The 14,319-nt window shown below is 35.8% G+C and overlaps 1 protein-coding gene across 1 annotated transcript in view; it reads right to left on the reverse strand.

The window, feature by feature from the left end:
- SMC2 (structural maintenance of chromosomes 2) overlaps positions 1 to 14,319 on the reverse strand; it is a 436,171-nt gene that overhangs the window by 404,963 nt on the left and 16,889 nt on the right. The gene's annotated exons all lie outside the window — the stretch shown is intronic.

Here is a 14,319-nt window from a genome sequence, read left to right on the forward strand (position 1 = left end):
ATGAGGTGGGGGTGATGGTGGGGGTGGCTTATGCCATGCCATATTGCTACCCTATTCTTTTTTTGTGTGATTTTAGAAAACTTTTATGGAAAGTGTAACACACATGCAGAAAAATACACATATCTTAATACCATATTCTTAACTAGTGTTCTAAAATTATACCATCATGACTTGTGGAAAAGTGGATAACCATAGCATTTCCAATGTTTCAGAGAAATATAAGATGATTCAGTGAAATTATATATATATATATATACACACACACACATGCACACATATATATGTATAATACATATATACACACAGACATGCATTACATATATGTGTGTATATATATTATATATGTAATACACACATGCACACATATCCAAATATGGTATGGAGACAAGAGTAAACATGGGCATTTAAGAAAAATAATCAGAAAGTCCTAGCCAGATTAATCAGGCAAGATAAAGAAATAAAAGGCATCCAAATAGGAAAAGGAGCAATCAAATTATTCATCTTGCTGACAATATGATTCCATACTAGAAAACCCTAAATACTCTGCTAAAAGGCTCCCAGACTTCATAAACGGCTACAGTAAAGTTTCAGGCTACAAAATCAAAGTACAAAAATCAGTAGTATTTCTATACACCAATAACTTTGTAGCTGAGAGCCAAATTAAGAATACAATCCTGTTTACAATAGCCACAAAAAATACAATGCCTAGGAACATATCTAACCGAGGAGATGAAAAAGATTTACAAGGAGCACTACAGAACACTGCTGAAATAAATCAGAGATGACACAAACAAATGGAAAAACATTTCATGCTCATGGATTGGTACGATCAGTATCATTAAAACTGTCATGTTGCCCACAGCAATTTACAGATTCAACACAATTCCTGTCAAATTACCAGTGTCATTTTTCATAGAATTAGAAAAACTAATCTAGAATTCATATAGAACAAAAAAAAGAACCTAAATCACCAAAGCAATCCTAAGAAAAAGAACAAAGTTGAGGAATCACATTACCCAACTTCAAACTATACTGTAAGGCTACAGTAACCAAAATAATATGGCATTGGTACAAAAACAGACATATAGACAAATGGAATAAAATGGAGAATCCCAAAACAAATCCACATACCTACAACCATCTAATCTTTGACAAAGTTGACAAAAAAAGCAATGGGGAATAGATTGTCTATTCAATAAATTATGCTGGGATAACTGGCTAGCCATATACAGAAAAAAGAAACTGGACCCCTACTGTTTACCACATAAAAAAATCAACTCAAGATGGAGGGAATATTTAAATCTGAGATATCAAACTATAAAATTCCTAGAAGATAACCTAGGAAATACCACTCTGGACATTGGGCTTAGCAAATAATTTATGACTAACTCCTCAAAAGCAATGTCAACAAAAAATTGACAAGTGGGTGCTAATTAAACTAAATAACTTTTTGCACAGCAAAAGAAACTGTCAACAGAATAAACAGACAACCCACAGAATGGGAGAAAATATTTGCAAACTATGCATCCAACAAGGGTCTAATATCTAGAATCTATAAGCAACTTAATTCAATAAGAAAAACAAGTAACCTAATATATAAAGAGGAAAAGGACATGAAAAACATTTCTCAAAAGAAGACATACGAGCAACCAAAACACCTATGAAAAAATGCTCAATAGTGATAATCATAAGAAAAGTACAAATCAAAACCATAATAAAATAATATCTCATATCAGAATGGCTACTATTAAAAAGAAAAATAAATAACAGATGCTGGTGAGGCAGTGGAGAAAAAGGAACCCTTATACACTCTTGATCGGAATGTAAAGTAGTTTGGCCTCTGAGAAAAGCAGTCTGGAGGTTTCTCAAATAATTTAAAACATAGCTACCATTTGACCCAGCAATCCCATTACTGGGTATATATCCAGAGGAAAATAAATTGTTCTACAAAAAAGACCCATGCAATCGTATGTCCACTGCAGTGCCTAGTACTGCAATGGACATATGAGTGTATCAACTTAGGTGCCCATTAATGATGGACTGGATAAAGGAAATATGCTACATATACATCACGGAATTATATGCAGCCACAACAAAGAATGAAATCATGTCCTTTGCAGCGACATAGATGGAGCCAGAGGTCATCATCCTAAGCAAATTCACACAGAAACAGAAAACCAAATACTCCATGTTCTCATTTATAAGTGAGAGCTAAGCATTGGGTACAAATGGACGTAAAGATGGGAATAATAAACACTGGGGACTACTGGAGGAAGGAAAAAGGAAGGGAGGCAAGGCTGAAAAACTACTTACTGGGCACTATGCTCACTACTTGCGTAAAGGGATCATTCATACCCCAAATCTCAGCATCATACAATATACCCATGTAAGAAACCTGCACATGTACCCACTGAATCTAAAAGTTGAAATTTTTTTTAAAAGAAAAATAACCAGTGATTCTGAAACAAATTTTTATATAAGTCTTAATTGGCAATCTCAACTATGGAACCTAAGAATGGCTATGAAGTTGGAAAGATTATTTAGCAAAGAAAAATATTTAAAATGATTAGCAGTTTTTCTGTGAAGACTAAATTCAGCTTCTTGTGCTAGGGAAATTTTGTCATTTTTGAGGTCAGCGTCATTAACCTTGCTCTCTTTTGGTCATATTAGACAATTGTTCTCCACAGCAGGACAGGAACTTGTAATGTTGCAATAGTTTATGAAGAGTCAGTTATATAATTGGAACTTTACATGCACGAGGAGCTCCTTATTCCCACTAGCAGTTGTTAAAGCATAATCCCTCATGAGTTTAAGTTCTACCCAAGTTGTGGAGCTTCTTTTTGTTTGTTGGATGATTCTCATTTTAATAGTTTCCTACTGTCTCAGTTCAAATTTCATACCCTTATTTCATATAAACTGAAACCAAGTTCCTGTTGTTTTAGTTACAAATGACAAGGATTCAAACCTTGGTAAGGCTTTAAAAAGGTTTGCAAGGAAGTTTTCCAATTATGCTACTCACTGCCTGATTTTGTCTTTCTGGATTTACTATTACAAGGGTCTTAAGAATGATGCTTCTGTTATTGAGGGATATATCTGATTGAGAATTGAAAAAATGAAGCTTAGAAGAACCTTTTCCACCTCTTAAGAATCCAAGGCATTTTTTTCCAGTAGACAGGGCAATAGTTACCAGTGAATAAAACAAGGAAGAAAACTCAGGATCTACCCTCATAGCAAATTTCAAGTACATATATAATGCTGTATTATTAACTATAGTCACATTGCTGTGCATTAGACTTCCAGAGCTTATTCATCTTGCATAACTGAAACTTTGTACTCCTCGTCCAACGTCTGTTTCTACTTCCCTACAATCCCTAGAAACCACCATTCTACTCTCTGCTTGTATGAATTGGTCTAGTATAGATCCCACATATAAGTGAGATACTTGAAATAAATGTCAAAATGTATACCATGTGTGTATTTGTTAACACAATAAAGCTGGAAAAAATTAAGAGAATGGTGAAAGTTTGAAAAAACAGAAATGATTCATTCCTGTCTTGAAAATAACACCATCCAACATTTCCTTCACATGCCTAACATTGCACCCCTCACAACTGTTGTAGGAGACTTCTAGAATAACCCCCAAGATTCCCACTCCTGCCCCAACATACACGTACTGTACAATCTCTCTATGAGTGTGCATGGAGCTTGTGAATATAATTGATGTCACCTCTGTGATTAGGTTACATTGTATGGCAAACGTGAAGAGATTTAAGCAGATCTTATTTAAGGTCCCAAATCAGTTTAAGTTGATCAAAGAGGAAATTATCACACGCAGGCCTGGCATAACCAGATGAGCCCTTTAAAAGAGTTTCTAGAGTTCAGAGATTTGAAGGAGCAGATTTTGTCTTTTTCTGGGTTGCTGATTTTGAAGCAAGCTGCCATAAATTCTAGAGCTGTAAGGAAATGAATTCTGCCAGTAACCACAGGAGTTTGGAAGAGTGCTCCAACCCTCAGATGGGATCAAAGCCCCCGCTGACACCTCAATTTCAGGTTGATGAGACAGAGCAGAAGACCAATTAAGCCAGGCACAAATTCTTGAGCTACAGAAACTATGAAGCAATACAACTACACTGTTTTCAGCCACTAAGTTTGTAGAAATTTGTTATGCGGAAATAGATAATGAATACAAATTTTGGTACCAAGAAGTAGAATGATGCTGTAAAAAAAAATATTTAAAATGTACGTGTGGTTTTAGTACTAAACAGTAGTTAAGGTTACAATAATGTTGAAGAACATGATGAAGACTGTGTCAATGGCCTTGAATATCATGTCGGAATTACTGACCATAGGAATGCTACTGGTGAGGGTTCAGAAAGAAGTGAGGAATATGTTATTAAAAACTGGAAGAAAAGAGATACTTGTACTGGTAGAGAACATAGTGAAGTTATATGGAAAACAGAATTTGTAAACAATGAAGGTGATTCTGTGGCTAAGGAGTCAAGGCTGCTACCTGGCTGCTTCCTTGTAATGAAATGTGACAAGGGAGAGAGATATTGAGGGGAGAACTGTTAAACAAAAAGAACTAGGAACAGGTAACTTTGAAAATCTCAGCCTCTCCAAGTGGCAAAAGATGGTAAAAGTCAGAAATGACAGCTGAACATGTGGCATAAAGAAATGGCTGAGTATGTAACTGTTCAACCTTTTACTAAAACTTCTGAAAGATCAAAAGGTCCGAATATTCAGACACATAAAAGGTCATTTCACGGAAATTAACTGTGCACCTTACAGACACCCTCAATCAAAGCAGAGGGCCTGTTGGAAACTTAAAGAGCACTGTCTCTCAGCCATCTCATTAGGAGCCAAAGATAAAAGATTATCTGGAAAAAAACATGGTAGGTGTGGCTTTTGTCTAATGGGGTGAAACCCAATAAAATCCATGCAAGATTCTCACCATTCTTGAGAAAATTATTTCAGCAGAAATGCTGCCAAGTTGAACTAAACGGGATAGAGAATATAAAATGAAAGAAGGCTGTCAGAATCCCAAGATTCTACTGGCAGGAAGTAGGCTAATAAAACTACTGTACTCAGCTGAAAGAACATCCTTTCCTATAAAAGGAATGACTCAGTGGGCAGAACAAAGGACACTGATTGAAGAAGGAACTGAAAGCCAAGGAGAATTATTCTCAGGCTTTGAAACCCAATCAAGGAACTCTAGCTGGATTTCAGAACTGTTATGGACAAGTGGGTCCTTTCTACCTTCCATTTTTCCCCTCTCTTGAACTGGAATATTTATAACTACTGTCATATGCCGGTCCTACCTTTTTATGTTAAGTACATGGAGGGTAAATAACTTAGTGCTTTAGTTTCACAGGTGTACATATGGACAGAAATTGAGTTCCAGGTGCTGTACTTAACAGATTACATCTGGGAGCCTCTTGCTCACTTGTATCTGATTTAAATGATGAGATTTTGGACTTTGAGCTGATGCTGAATGGCATAAAATTCTTAGGAATCTTTGGAAAATATGAATGTATTTTGCAAGTGTGAAGGAAGTGATTTATTAAGAGCTATGGAGTGGACTGTTGTCAGCCAGCGAAGCTCTAAGATGGCTCCTAAGATTTCCACTCCCTGGCATAAAAACTATACATAATACTATCCCTTGAATATGGGCAATATCTGTGAATATGATGGATATCACTCTCCTTATTAGGTTACATTATATAGTGACCTCAAGGACTTTTTTCAGATATAAAGTTAATTTAAAGAAATATTATTTTGGGTGGGCTTGACCCAATCAGGTGATTCCTTAAAAGAGGGTCTAGAGGTCAGAGATTTTCCTACTGGTCTGAAAGGAGTAAGTTACCATGCTGTCCAGGACCTGAGAGAGAGCCATGCGGCAGGGAACTAAGGGTGGCATCAAGCTACTGAGAGGAGCCTCAGCCGATAAGTAGCAAAGAAATAGGGACCTCCATCTTACAAATTCAATAACTGAATTCTGCTAACAACCAGGTAATCTTAGAAGAGAACCCCGAGGTCCATAAGGGCATGCAGCCTAGCCAACACCTTGATTACAGCCTTGTGAGATCCTGAGCAGACAACCCAATAAGACTGTGCCTGGGCTCCTGAACCATGGAAATTATGATAATAAAAAATGGGTGCTGTTTAAAGTTACTGCACATGTGGTAATTTTTTACATAGCAATAGACAACTGATTCTGTATCATTCAAGGTTCCGCTAGAGAAGCAGAATGAGTAGGATACGGTTTTGTAATTTGGGGGGCTGGCTGAAGAAGTCTGAAATCTGTAGAGCAGGCAGGCAGGAACAATCACAAGTCCTTTATTAGATATATGTATTTAAAATGTCTTCTACTCTGTGGCTTGTTTTTTTATCTTTTGGCATTTTTTGTCTTTATGGTTAATGATTGCTGTGTCCTATTTATGGTATCTTTGTCTAGTCCAGTGCAATGAAGCTAGTCACCTGTATTTACTTCAAAAGCTTTTATTATTTCACCTTTAAATTTAGATATATACTGTATCTGGAGTTTAATTTCTTATATTTTATGAGATAGTGGCAATATCGATTGTTTTCAAAATGACTATCTGGTGCCATTTACTAAGAAGAACGGACTTTTTATATTATACTGCAGTGATACGCTTGTCATAAATTATTCCTTTGCAATATATGTATGCCTATGTCTAGAATCTTTATAATGTTCCATGGATCTATTCGTCTGTGCTGTCAATATCACAATGCCTTAATATCTATGGCTTTGAAATATAAATAAGTATTAGTGTACATCCCCAACTTTTAAAATTTATGATTGCTTGGATATCATTGATCCTTTCATGTTCTTAAAATTTAGAATTTGCTGCTCATTTTCTACAAAATAATTCTGAGATTTTACTTGGTTTTGCATTTAATCTAAAGATCAATTTGGGGCTACTTGACATCTTTAGAATATTGAGTCTTCCGATTCATGAAAGTGATACAGCCTTCCATTTATTTAGGTATTCTTAAATTCCCTCAATGTTTTATAATTTGTAGTCTTGTCATGTATATATGTTTTAGATTTTTTCCTAGGTAGTATATATTTTTGATGCCAGTGTAAATTCTATCATTTAAAAAAATATTCTATTGTATTGTTACTTGTATACAGTTATTCAATAAGTCATGTATGTTGACATATCCAGTGATCTTACTAAATTCACTTACTACTTTCAGGAGTTTAACTATATGTTCTTTTGGATTTTTTACAAATGCATTTATGAAGTATATGTAGGAAGCCAGCTGCATTCTAAGATACTAGCTATTGGGGAGCAAATGAGCCTTTAGAGTTATTTTGATTTCGCTTTCTTTTTTTGGGGAAAGAGGCACATAGATACAGACAAAATTAATTATAAGAAAATTGTACAACTCTGTGCTACTAATAAAGTAAAATTCTGAAAGAAAGAATTTTTTAGGAAGTATATGTATTCTAAAATTGGTCCAAAGACTTTTTCTAGCTTCACAGATATGAGTTATCTCAGCAAAAGAATGGACTTAGAGACCACACTGGGCACTGGAGTCTCACTATACATAGCAAGGCCCCTTCTCTGACCAGGACATTTCCCTTGTTACAGAGTGGCATAGATTCTCTAGTTCTTACCCTACCACCTTCCTACTGTGGTGTATATGTTAACATTTAGGGGTGAGAACCAAAACTAAAATCCTAAGCCACCCAACTAACTGAACGGACAATTTCTTGGCCAAGTGTGCCCCAGAGAAATCTTAAAAACTAAATTCCTGGGCATGATGAGATGGGAGGTCAGACATACTTCATTATCCTCCCCAACCCTTCTATGGTTTAGACACAACAGTGACCAGCATTCATGTTAAATTAGAGACCAAAAGACTGACAGAATGGACTCTATGTGGCAATAAGATCCAAATTATAAACAAGACTTAAGATTATGCCAGGCAAAGGTTAAGTCATACACCCCTTCACTTAAAGGATAAACTATGTTCTAACTGCCCCGAGGATTTTTCTTTTTCTCTCGCAGCTAAACAAGCACTGGCCTCAAGATAAGGAATAGTAAAACAATTGCAGTTCATCCACTGCAAGACACTGACTCACTTACCTCCTGTTCTGTAAGCCATAACTACAGCTTTGTGTTTTTTTTTTTTTTTTTTCTTGTAATTTGTTTGGCTCTTGTTGTTGTTGTTGTTGATTTGGTTTGTAAGACTATTTGTTTCATTTTAGGTTTGGGGGTATATATGCAGGTTGGTTATATGGATATGTTGTAGAATGCTGAGATTTGGGATTCCAGTGAACCCATTACAGAAACAGTGAACATAGTACCCAGTGTGAAGTATTTCAACTGCTGTCCACATCCTCCATTCTCCCCCATTTTGGAGGCCCCAGTGTCTATTATTTCCATCTTTTTATCCATGTGTACCCATATTTTAGTTCCTACTTATAAGTGAGAACATGTGGCCTTTGATTTTCTGTTTCTGAGTTATTTTACTTAGGATAATGACCTCCGGCTCTATCCACGTTTCTGCAAATGACATGATTTCATTCTTTTTATGGCTGCATAGTATTCTATGGTGTATATATACCACATTCTCTTTACCCAATTGAACATTGATCAACACAAAGTTCCATGACTTTGCTATTGTGTATAGTCCAGCAATAGACGTGTGAATGCAAGTGTCTTTTTGATAAAAGGATTTATTTTCCTAAGTAGTGGGATTGCTGGGTGAATGTTAGTTCTAATTTTAGTTCTTTGAGAAATCTTTATGCTGATTTCCATAGGGATTGAACTAATTAATATTCTCACCAAAGCACATAAGCATTCCCTTTTCTTCATATCCTCACCAACATATGTTATTTCTTGACTTTTTAATAGCCATTCTAACTGGTATAAGATGGTATGTCACTGTGGTTTTACTTTGCATTTCTGACCATTAGTGACGTTAAACTTTTTTTCATGTTTTTTGGCTGGTTGTAAGTCTTCTTTTGAGAAGTGTTTGTTCATGCGCTTTGCCCACTTTTTAATGGGATTATTTGTTTTTATCCTATTGACTTAAGTTCCTTATAGATTCTGGATATTAGTCCTTTGTCCAATGCATAGTTTTCAAATATTTTCTCCCATTCTGTATGTTGTTCATTTATTCTGTTGATTCTTTTGCTGTGCAAAAAGCTGTTTAATTTAATTAGGTCCCATTTGTCTATTTTTGGTTTTGTTGCATTTGCTTTTCAGGTCTTAGTTAGAAATTATTTGCCCAGGCCAGTGCCAAGAAGGGTTCTTCCTAAGGTTTTTTTCCTAGGGTTTTTATAGTTTTAAATCTTTTTTTTTCTTTTTTTTGAGACAGTGTCTCACTCTGTGGCCCAGGTTGGAGTACAGTGGCATGATCTCAGCTCACTGCAGCCCCATCTCACTGGTCTATATTAGAATAGATGATTTTCTAATCACCTCTTAAATAAGACTAGACTTTATACACTCTTTTAGTATCTCTAAGTTGATACAAACCTATTAATAGTACTGTCCTTGTTCCTATCTTTTGCCTACAGATATAGTCCCCTAAATAGCAGTAAATATTCAACTATTACCTAGATAATGAGTTAAAAAGAGAAAATCTACAAGGTTAGTTCTCTTTGTATGTAAGTAAATTTATTTTTCTTCTTCCTTTTTGCATGGCTTGGTGTTATATATGACCACTGTTTTCAAAACTCTTTTATCTCACTTTATAATCATTGAAACTGAGCAAAGAAGGACTTGCATTGTTTTGATAAATGAACGGGTGAGGATAGGGGCTCTGCCTAAGGTTTCTTAGTAACTATCACATTTTAATTATGGTGTCTACCACAGCAGCCTGTCTCATGCTACTCCTGTATATAATGTCAGGAGCTAGTTCTTTGAGCAAGTTTGAGTAACAGCAATAGAGAGCTATTTCTCAGAAACAAACGATAAGAAACAAACATTCAGCATATTCATGGCTCAGCTTTTTTGTTGTTGTTAACTAGACCGCTGTACTTAACATTAAATCCTCTCCCGGGCTCACAGCTGGTACTGCAAACACTGTTAATTGGAGAGACTGAAGTGTGAAACTCAATATATATGTTGTCATTTTACTCAACAGTTTCTGGAAAATGTATTGCAGGTAAATCAGCAGGTGTTAGCAAAGCATTCGAGAAAGTACACAAGAGCATGTTAAGCCTCATGATGGATATGTTTCCCTGCTGGAGTAAAGCAAGCGTCTGACTTTTGTAGCCATTACTGAAGTAGCATAGATTTGTCATTCTGCAAACAAATGAGACTTTTCTTTTATGCAATTTTGAATGTTCTGCTTTATTTTTGAATAATAGCCTTTCTAATTCCTTCCCAACATTTTTCTTCTCCAACATTTTGTTCCCTTCTCTTTGACATAAGAGAAATATTAAAACTTTGCTATTAAATTCCAAAATATAATTTTAAATGCCTTCATTGTGTCAGTTACACAGAAGAAATTTATTAAATGTATATCTAATGACTAAATAGATAACCATATTTTAACTCATTTTGTTTTGCATCATGGAATCTCAGTGAAATAGAGGCAGTGGAAATCAGGCAATTTTATATTTGAAAGAAAAGAGAAATCTCATCAATGTGCCTTGGGACTCAGTGTGCTATCTAATTATGTGGTAAGATTTTCCTGTTCCAAACGCTTATAATGATTTTGAACTTCCTATTAGAGACATCAATGATTAACTTCTAACGTAGAAGAGACCCAAATTAATGACAGTGCTAGTTTTCACCTATGACAATCTTGATTTTACTGTCTATTCTTTTCTGCTCTTCTCTGCATTGTGTGAGAACAAATTCTATTAAAAGGCAATATACAGGCTCTCTTGACTTCTGGCTTCCTTTTGGTTTGGTCAGTAATATGCACTGACAAAAGGTGGGAAAGTAGAGAGGTTGGGTATTTATCTTCCTTGCTCCTCCTATATCAGATCACACTTTTGTTGGTGGCTGTTTCATCTACCTAAGACTTAGTCTTTGTGAGAGTTTCCAGTCACATCACACTCTGAATCACTGTTTCTTCCCTTTGCCCATTAGGAAGAGTTTTACTAAAAGTCATGAAGTTCCTAGACCCTGAGACCTTTATTGTTCCTCATCCACTCCTTAGCCATGTCCACACATCTGAAAATTGTCCTTTTGTTATACAGGTTAAACATACCTAATCTAAAAATTCCAAAATGCACCAAAATCCTAAACTTTTTGAGTGCTGAAGTGAATGCACAAGTGGAAAATTCTACACCTGACCTTATGTGATAGGTTGTAGTCAAAACACAGTCAAAACTTTGTTTTATGTGCAAAAATATTTGAAATATTGCATAAAATTAGTTTCAGGCTGTATGTGTAAGGTGTATATAAAACAAATAAGTTTTGTGTTTAGACTGGAGTCCTAGTCTCAAAATATCTCATTGTGTATATGCAAATATTCCAAAATTCAAAATTTGAAATCTGAAACTTGATTCCAAGTTTTTTGGATAGGGAATCTTCAACCTGTTGTCTCTTTAAATTTTTGAATATTAATTTATGATTATGAAAGATAAAATAATTGATATCAGGTTTGAACATAAGACCCAAACTCTCAAATGGATTTGTGGATTTTGTTGTATTTACTGGACGGGTACACAGATGATCTCCTTGTGGTTGGTAATTGATGGTCATGTAGTGGCAACAAATATTATAATCACCATTGGTGGTACTGGATGGAGAACAAGTCATTGGTAGGACAATAGCAAATTGACATTTATGAGTTTGTGCTTCAAATGCTAGACTTTGTCTAAATAAAAGGATGAGAATGGAATCTGAATGACAAAAGGGGTAGACTGGCTGGCCACTCCCCATTTTTACCTTTAGATACATTACTTGACCTTCTCTTCACTGTTCTGTGCTTTAGAAGGCTGACTTCTACAGGCTGTGTCACCAGATGTCTTTGTTGTCTAGCTACTATCTGGGTTTCACCAATTGGAGTATCAACAGGGTAAGCGGAGTGAGAGATGGGGTATTTATTCCTATTGCCTCTCTGTTGGGCTCTCTGTTGGGCTATAGTTTTAGCAGTGGCTGTATTTTTCTGCAGCCACAGCTGATCTCTGAGCCCCTCTTCCATGCTTATAGCTCCCTCTAGGATTTCCCATACATGCCATTCCTTTCACCTATAGAACAATGGATAGTAGCAGCCTCCCACTATTGCAAATTCCTGTATACTAGATGATCTCTTGTCATTTCCATCAAATCCGATTCATCTCTGTAAATTGTCCTTTTACTGAACTCTCTTTAATTAAACTCTTTGATGTGTTGCTTCCTTCCAGGACCCTGGCTAAGACAAAGTCTCTGAACTACAAAATAAAGGCATTGGCTCATTGTCTTTGCAGCTTGTAATCTACATTAAATTAGCAGACAGGGAATCTAAAGTACTGTTGCCACTTTTGAATGATCGCTCTCTGTGCATCTGTTTTGTTTTCTGTTAGTGATGAATCCTATTCTAATGCCATCTGTATAATCACATCTAAGACTGAAGGTATGGAAGATGGCTGACAGGGTCCTGCTAGCATCTGGACTTTCTTGTCTTCCTCGGAGCAACTGTGAGAAGCTATTATACTCAGGGACAACAGCCTTGAAAGTCATAAATAAAGTGGCCACATCATTTTTAAAAATTAGTGATACACTCGTAGAAAGTAGGGAATACACTCAGAAATAAGAGGTAGCCAAGATTCATATACTTTAGTTCAAGACACTGACTATCGGTGAGGAGAAAAATTCCTGATTCTGCCACAGATGGGAGTTTCTTAACTCTGCCCCAGTTCCTGTGAAACATTTTTCAAGTTGTAAGAAAGATAAACTAGGAAACAAAAAAGGAAGGCTTCTTTTTGTAATGTATGAGAATCATAATAACTTAGGGAGAAACCTGCTTTGAAACACCAGCATTGGCTGCAGTGAGAAGAGCCAATAGTACTACAGTGGCAGAAAGGAGCCTATGTGCCATTCTTGATATCTTCATTACCAAAAGGAGCAGTTGACAAAGGCATAAAATGAAAATAAGCTTGCAAAGACCCATTACAAAAGGAAAGTTCTCAGTAAGTTGTTCTAGTTTCTGAAATACTGATTGAGGGATCAGAATAAATACTGTTACAATTGTTAACCCTTTTTGGTGTGGCCTGGGAATACTGTTATATGTACTGATTGATCCTTTCAACTATTTATTGAGCAACTACTGTGTGTCCACAGTATGTCACTTATACTTTATTTCATTAATGCTAACAACTTTTCAAAGTACCTCTATATTCATTTTATATATGAAGGAACTAAATCTGAGTGAAGTTTATTAACTTATCTAAGTTATAGGTCTAGTAGGTCCTCAAGTCTAGATTCAGTTTTTATGATATGATCAACTCACAACGTGCTTATTGACTAAATATCCAGATTCGGCCTACAATTATGTATTAGAGGTCATTCCTGTTTTTTCATTATTGATCTTTTTATGAGAAAAAGTTTTTATATTTTTCTTTTTTGCTAATATCAACAACATGAATCTTCTATTTCAAAAGGAATGATACCAGTCCGTAAAGAGAAATGGACTAAAGAGAATGAGAGAGTAAGAAGGACCTGGTGATAGATTAATAGCTTTTAGACTCTGGCTTCATGCAAATCCTAGTTGGTTTGGTTTGCTTCATTTTCTTCAGTTGATCTGTGTTTGCAACAAAATAAAGGCTGACTAGTACAATGAAACTATGGAAAAATAATGATCATTACCCTGGGGATCTGAATTGCTAGCCTAATGATGAGCTAGTTAAATTGGCATCCTTTTGCTGGTAGGATGGCTTTGAACTTGTACACTGGTTTTATTTTTTAGGCATTTGTTAGGTCATGAGAACAAGTAAGCAAAACACATTTTTTCTCTGATAATTATAGCCAAACACCTACCTTATGAATAGGATGCCTTAACATCTTTATTGAGAGTAAGAGTACTTTATGAGTTGTTCTCACTTAAAAACCTTTCCTTGGGGATGAAATTCTGTCCATGAAAATTCTCAAATCTACGCCTGAGTTCTCACTTCTCAATTTCAGACTTTACAATTGGTCACAAACTTCTGTCTTCCTGTATCTCTGAACATCATCTGCTGTTACTTTGGCCCTTCCCCCTCCACTGGTCACAACACACTCACTCTGTGATAATTCTTGAATTTGAGCTCATCTCTTTTGACTCAACTGCTATTAACTATGACTGGCTTTATATCTTCTGTATTTGCCATGCCTGCTGAGCATGTATTACTTTTCTCTGCCCTTTCCC

Source organism: Symphalangus syndactylus, chromosome 3 (genome assembly GCF_028878055.3).
Source record: "Symphalangus syndactylus isolate Jambi chromosome 3, NHGRI_mSymSyn1-v2.1_pri, whole genome shotgun sequence".
NCBI classification, from domain to species: domain Eukaryota; kingdom Metazoa; phylum Chordata; class Mammalia; order Primates; family Hylobatidae; genus Symphalangus; species Symphalangus syndactylus.